Below are 7,906 nucleotides of genomic sequence, written 5' to 3'. Positions count from 1 at the left end.
TCTCTTTGGTCCGCATTTTTAGCCGTGGCTCGCGCCTGTCTCTGGAGTTCCTTTAAGCATCGCTCTTAAACCCCTCTCCTCCCCCACCAGGAAACAAATAGGGAAGAAAGTTTCTTGCCTCTTCGGCAGCTCCAGACCTTTTCCCAGGCTCCCTACCGGTTAGCCGTGGTGCATTAACCCCTTCAGGCTATGTTCACACAGCCAACCCCAGTCCTCTCCCTGTGCTCCGACCAAAGCCCGAGCCTCAGTCGTAGCCCTGCCCACCCCGGCGGGTGAGCAGACCAGCCTCTCTGGCTGGTGAGTGCTGGTTGTCACCGATCCTCTGTGCAGGAATCTCCCCGCTTTGCCCTCCGCACCCCTCTTGCTGTGCTCTCCTCCGCGGCTCTGAAGCTCCCTCCTCTGCTTCCCGCAGTCTCCGCCTGCGAAGGGGCTTCATAGTGTGTTGAAACCTTTCCTCCTTCACAGCTCCCTCCCACTGGTGCAGGTGCCGTCCCTATTCTTTTGTCTCTGTTTTTTCTTTGTTTTCTTCTGCCCTATGCAGGTACGTGGGGAGTTTCTTGCCTTTTGGGAGGTCTGAGGTCTTCTGCCAGCATTCAGTAGGTGTTCTGTAGGAGTTGTTCCATGTTTAGATGTATTTCTGGTGTATCTGTGGGGAGGAAGGTGATCTCCGCGTCTTACTCTTCCGCCATCTTCCACTCTCTCCCTGCTGGTAGTTTTTTTGGTTGTTTTAATTTTATTTCACTACTAATGATTGGTCTATTCAGATTTCCTTGTTTTAGTCTTGGAAGATTGTATGTTTTTAGAGATTTATCAGTTCCTTGTACGTTATCCAATTTGTTGTCATATAACTGTTTTGTTTTTGTTTTGTTTTTTGTTTGTTTGTTTGTTTGTTTGTTTTTGCAGTACGCAGGCCTCTTACTGTTGTGGCCTCTCCTGTTGTGGAACATAGGCTCCGGATGCATAGGCTGAGCGGCCATGGCTCACGGACCCAGCTGTTCTGTGGCATGTGGGATCTTCCAGGACCAGGGCAGGAACCCATGTCCCCTGCATCGGCAGGTGGACTCTCAACAACTGTGCCACCAGGGAAGACCCATATAACTGTTTATAGTATTTTTTTTTGATGTTTTTATGTTTCTGTGATACAAGATACTATTTCTCTTCTTTCATTTCTTGTTTTGATATTTGGGTCTTCTCTCTTTTCTTCTTGGTGAGCCCAGCTAAAGGTTTATCAATTTGGTTTGTCTCTTTTGGAAAAAACAAACAAACAAAACAAAACAAAACAAAACAAAAACAGCTCTAGTTTTCATTGTTTTTTTTTCTATTTTTATTTTTTGTTGCATATTAATTTATCTTCTCTCTGCTTTTATTATTTCCTTCCTTCTGCCCTTCTTTCTCTTTTATTACAGACTTTATTTTAAAGTCAATTTTGTCTAATATACATATTGCTGCTCCAACTTTTTTGTCATTTCTTTAACTAGAATATATTTTTCCTCACTTTCAGTCTGTGTATGTATTTAGCTCTGAAGTGAGTCTCTTGTAAGCAGCATATAGATGGGTCCTCTTTTTATGTTTTTACCTAATCAGCTAACCTATATGTTTTAGTTGGTACTTTTAGTCCATTAGCATTTAAAATCATTAATAAGTATGTGCTATTGCCAATTTTGTTGATTGTTTTCTGTTTGTTTTGTACTTCTTCTCTGTTCTTCACTTCTTACTTTCTTCCCTTGTGATGTTATGATTTTCTTTAGTGTATGTTTCTGTTCCTTTGTCTTTAGTTTTGTATCTTTTGTAAGTTGTTCATTGACTACCACTTTGACTTTTTTAAGCTGGTAGTCATTTAAGTTCAACACATTCTAAAATATCTATAATTGTATTCCCCTCCAGCATGTTTTTTTGTTTGTTTTTGATGTCACATTTTACATCTTCATGTTTATCCTTTAACTGTGTATTGTAGTTACATTTAATTTTACACACCAGAGCTCCAGAGGGCTCCCAATCTGCTACCCCTATGAAGGCTAGTAATGGCTGCTCTCACCTGTTTGAACACCCAGCATGGCATGCTGCATCTGTGCTGACTCTATCTTTCACAACTGCATATTCCCCTTGGCTATGGCAGGTTTCCTTTTAGTGTGGAGCTATGCTGTGGAGTAAGAGGGCCCAAAGTGGGTACTCAGTTCAGGTTGGGGTATGTGCTGAGGCTGTTTTGAGAAACAGCCCAGAGTCTTGGGTAGTTTCTATCTGCTTCCTCCATCTCTTTCTCTTTTCAAGTACGTGTGTACTCTTCACGAGTGAAGTGTAGGTTTCTTATAGCCTCACTGTTAGTCACACTGCTTTTTAAATCAGCTAAGGGGACTCATCCTCACAGTGTTTGACCCCAGGACTGTGGCACCCAATAAGTGGTTCAAATCACTCACTCCCCAGGGAGGATCTCAAAGCTTACATAAGTACCCACTTCCTCCTGTGTCCCCTCTTAGGGGCATGGATCCCAATCTGGTAGCTTCTCTTCCCTTACTACCCACTCCATGTGGACCTTTCTTATAACCTTGATTGTATAAGAGTTTTTTTCTACTACTCTCATTTGCTTCCAGTAAGAATTGCTCATTGTGTAGATGTATGTTTGATGTGTTCTTGGGGGTGGTGAGCTGTGCATCCTCTTATTCTGCTATCTTGATCTCTTTTTCAAGAATTTTCTTCTCATATAAGTTTCTAGATTATATTTTGAGACTCTATAGCAATCATTATTTTTTCATTATGTAATCATACCAGCAGAATTTGAATGCCTATAATTAAATAAGGAGAGGGTTTCTAAGTCTGCCTGGTTAGGTTATATTATGCTGCTCTATAAAATATTCTGAAAATCTTACAAGCTTATAAAAACATGTTTATTTCCTTTTCCTACTTCCTTTCCATTATGGCACTTTAATGTCATCTAATTTATAGGACAAATAGATAGAAGTTTCTATCTTGAATACTTCTATACATTACAGTAGAATAGAAGGAACATCTGCATCTGATTCTTTAAGCTTCTCCCTCCAAGTAACTCACATCATGTCTTTCTACATTTAATTGCCAACAATGGCCACATGTCACTCCTGAGTAGAACAGGGAGAAATTCTAAATTTGCCCCATATAGAACAGGGTGAAACAAGGAGAGAAAACGTAATATTTTCAAATCTTACAAGGGTCACCTATATGGAAGAATAGGTAAAACTTATGCTGCCACATCTTTTCTACTAATATATGTAACTAAGTATATGAAAGATTTATCAAGAATCATACAGCAATTTTTAAATGTTATCTCAATTACTTTTCAACATAATTTCATGATTAAAGTTTCCTAAACCACACAACTTTTAGTGACAGTTCTTGTATGAACCCAAACCTGTGATTCCTGATTCTATCCTTTTTGTCAAATGACCACTCATATTTCTGAAATATGAATGACTATCTATTGCTTCATAATTATAACACATTGTGTGTGTATAGTATGTATAGTATACTAGTAGTTCTTTCAGTTTTTCACTCATAAAATCAACTTATTTATACATCCATTCATAAGATATGTCCAGATAATCTAACATGTACAAAAAATTCCTCCTGGCCACAGTGTTGAATATAACAAGTATGTGTCCTGCCATCATGAGGCATACTGTCTAGTGGGTAATACAGACACATCACTAAGTTGATGAATAATCTACAAATAGAGTATACATAGTCACAGAAGTATAAGTGGTAGAACCTATGTCTATTAATGTCTGAATCTAGGGAAGGCTACACTAAGAACTCACTTTTACATTGAGATCTGAAAGGTAAGTGGGAATTTTTTCCCAAAAATCACCTCACAGCTAAAATGTATTATATTCTCCATGTAATCAGGCATTTGTTCTATCCATCATCCAGTATACTATTGTGCATTAAAAAAATGGTCAAAGTTTTCTATTTACTGACAATTAAAGTACAACTGTAGTCGTTTAGCACATTCTCAAGTATCTTTTTGACTAAGCATTTTATCAAGAAGCATTGTGGTCAGGTCGAAAGAGTGTTAATATACTTTAGAGCTCTAAATGTAATGACTTCCCTCTCATCTCCCACAACTGCTGTCCCTCCTGTGTAATTTTGGATGAACATGGGCAGTTCTAAAGAACTTGCAGTCAAAGTGGTGCACGTTGTGGCCTGAGGTAAAATTGCTCTTCATCAAGTAAATTCCTTTTAATCTTGGCTTGCACAGTTGTCCTTGATTTTTAACAGCTGTTGTTCTCAATATGGTATAAAAACAGTCCATCATCATAGTCAATATAGGTGTGTGCACTTTGTTTATCTCTGTATAGCAAAAAAGAAAGATGTAAAAAGTGATATAAAATTACCCCTATGTGATCTAAACATTTGAGGGCAGAACAAATTTTAAAATAGCATATATGGGTTGTTTCTCTATGTAAGTAACTATGTTTATAACTTTTTCACCTCTGAATTAAAATTTGTTTTTCTCTTTGCAATTCTATAATGAGTATTTTTTAAAACAATTTATGCATTTATAATATAGTATAATAAATAAATATACATATATATATATATAATATAATATAGTATCAAGTAAGTAGGGACTATTTTTGCCTCGCAAAATTTTAGGATTACAGTAAAGATTGTAGACAAATCTTAATCTTAATAAAGTTCTCACAAATAATGGTGAACAGTATATACCAGAAAAAATCCTTGGGAAACTAATTTAAAAATACAAAGGGAGAAAAAAATGAAAGTGAACAAGTCATCTATAAATATTTATGCACTTGTCTTAGGAAAATACTCTATTTCCTTATTTCCTAATAACAAATATTAAACAAAAGTTTCAACAATTCATAAAAATTATTACAAAAGAAATTTCTAGTTGTCCAAGTAGTGCCTCAATGATTAACCTGGTAATAAAATACATGAGTTAAAGAATATGATGTGTGTATGTGAAACTAAATAAAATTGTCACTGACGAAGTTACCGTCTTTCAGTAAAATGATTGCTGGCTACAAAGAGTGTTTCATTAACAAAATCAGTTATGACAAATGAAAAAAAAATGTATCTGCAAATGGATTTAGGAGAAAATGTTCTCATGTCAATTCATGAAAACTCTCTCAGGAGAAGAAAATAGAGTATTATTTCTATAACTCACAGGAAGAAAATTGTTTTGTCTAACCCAGATTTTTTGTAACTTCATATATGTTCTCATTGGTCTCTTTGTATTTTGATAATTTTCTAAAATAAATTGTGGCTAATATTACATTATTTTAAGTGAATTTCTCCTAGTGGAATAAACCATCAGTAAAAATCTGCATTTATGTTACAATGCTATGATACTCTTCTATTTCTGAAATACTTTATCCACATATTCACATTCCACATCCCAGTAAGCATTTTTTGGTATGCTGTCAGACCCTGGTTCAGTAATCTTTATTTAATATCAGCAAAAATATATTTTTTCGTTATCAGAGGTGATATATAATCAATTTGCTATTCAAGACGGTAGTTTTTTTTTTTTTAACCAACAATACATCAGTAAATAGATTTTAAGTAATATATTATTCTAAGACCTGTTAAATAAATTACATCAGGGAATGATTTTATTCTGATTACAGATTGTCTCTATTCCCCATTCAAAATTTCATTACTTTTAAAAAAAAAAATCAAGTTAGGTAAAGCCAAAATATCCAAGAACATAGATATAAATTGAAATAGGGCTCTAGAACTAACCACATATGTATTATTAAACTGCAAAAGTTACTCTGTCTTCCTGGTAATCATATTTCACTTTTCTTTCAATATACCTTTTCTGATGGTATGTTAAACTTTTTAGTGTAGAAGCCCCATTAGTTGCAAGTGAACTTAAGCTTTTATATTCAGACAAATTACTTAAATATTTTATGAGCAGGTGATAGAACCCAATCAATGACAGTTTTTATAAAATATTTTCCAATAACAAAGTTAAGGTATGAACATTTATGTACTGTATTTTTATCACATGTTCCTTATTTAAATAATGAAAGACAGGTGAGTGGACACCGTATTTTTTAAAATCCCAAATGGATTTATTAATATCTTGTTTATTTGCTGATTCTAGAATTATGAAGCTATTCTAAAAATGTATAAGTCCCCAGTATCTGGTTTATTAAGCAGAGTAAAAAGCTAAAATAAAAACCAAAATAAAACAAAATGTGTAGCAAAATAAATATGTGTGATGAAAATCAATAATGTTATGATGTACTATAGCTTCCATTTAAATATTAATTTATAATTAATATGATCATTCTTTTTTCAAAATTCCTCCTATTACTCCATTTATAATGCTTCCATTTAGTAATAATTCACATGTTGATTAATGACTCAATTTAATATTTTGTGGAGGTTTAATTGATGTACAATTACTGTGAATATTTGAAGTGTAAAATTCAATGAATTTTCATACATACATGAACCCCCAAAATAAACAAACTAATAAATATATCAACCAACTTCAAAAGTATCCTCTTTTATAATCAGTACAGACCACTTTTACCTCTCTTCCTCACAACTACTATTTTTTCTGTCACTATAGATTCATTTGCAGGTTTTTTTTTGTAATTATATAAGTGGAATCTTACATCCTGTACTCATTTTGTGTGGTTTCCTTTATTCAACTTGTTTTTGTTTTCAGATGTATTCACATTTTTGTGTTTATCACTAGTTCATTTTTTTTTTTTTTCTGCTGAGTAGTAGGCCCTTTTATGGATATACCACAATTTGTTTATCCATTCACCTGCTGATGGATATTTGGGTTGTTTCCAAATTTGAGGCTATTACAAATAAAGCTATGGAAATTTGTGTACACATTTTTGTGTAAACATAAATACCTAGGAATGGAATGACTGAAATACATTAAAGCTTACAATAGGAAAAATTAGTAAAGACTATATTACAGAAAGTAGAAGGCCAAACCTCTTACAATTTTAAGAAAATTATTTTTAGCTAATGGAAACTTGTTTCAGATTAAAAGTATATTCCAAGTAATTTCTCACAATCTCATAGTCTTTGGAAATAGAATAGTAAAATGTTATATTCACTTGTGCTTAAAGAACTTAATTGTGTCATTAGGCTTCAGTCTCTCAAATTCAAAGGGCATTAATTTAACATTTTAAGATATTACTCTCCACACTGACATACTAACTATGACGACTACATAAAAATCAGCCTGCTAAACTTGTAGTTTACTCTCAGATGACCATTATCATCTGTTGCCTGGACCTTCATAATGATCTCCATGCTATTATTTTTGTTTCCACTGCTGTTATAGAGGACCCAGAAGGATGCTTTAGGAACATAAATCATTTCATATTACTCCTTGGCTTTCCAATACAGTTTTAAAAGAAATCCAGTATTCCAGACAGTGTTCAACACAACTGGACTGAACAATTTGTTTATTGCTTCTAGAATTCTCCAAAGTGAGTGAGAGTGATGATTGTTTTGTTGTATCTCAAGAACCTAAAGCATTCTGGCATGTATTAAGCATCCAGTATATATTTTTCTGGAAGATAAGTAAAAGCTTGCCTTTTTCTTTTTTCAAAATAATTGTATTCATGTATTATTTTTATTTAAGCTGCTAATGGTTTATTCAAAGTAAAAGATAGTTATTACCTATAGTTAAGGAAGAAAATATATATCCATTTTGAGGTTAAGAAAGTGTAGCCAGCAGTATCTTTTGAGAAAGAAAATTAGCTGATAGTGTCTATGCCCAGGGACTAGAGTACAAGTAGGGTATATTGAATGTTTGCAAATATACTTTCTCTGTAAGTGTACTGGAAGCAGTTTTTTTTTTCTTAGTAAACATTATACACTAAATTAGTTGAAGCTGAACTTTATCCAAAAATCTAAATGAAAGTCTGAAATA

This window comes from Lipotes vexillifer, unplaced genomic scaffold, assembly GCF_000442215.2.
Source record: "Lipotes vexillifer unplaced genomic scaffold, Lipotes_vexillifer_v1.1 scaffold799, whole genome shotgun sequence".
Classification (NCBI taxonomy): Eukaryota; Metazoa; Chordata; class Mammalia; order Artiodactyla; family Lipotidae; genus Lipotes; species Lipotes vexillifer.
This window is presented reverse-complemented; position numbering follows the sequence as displayed.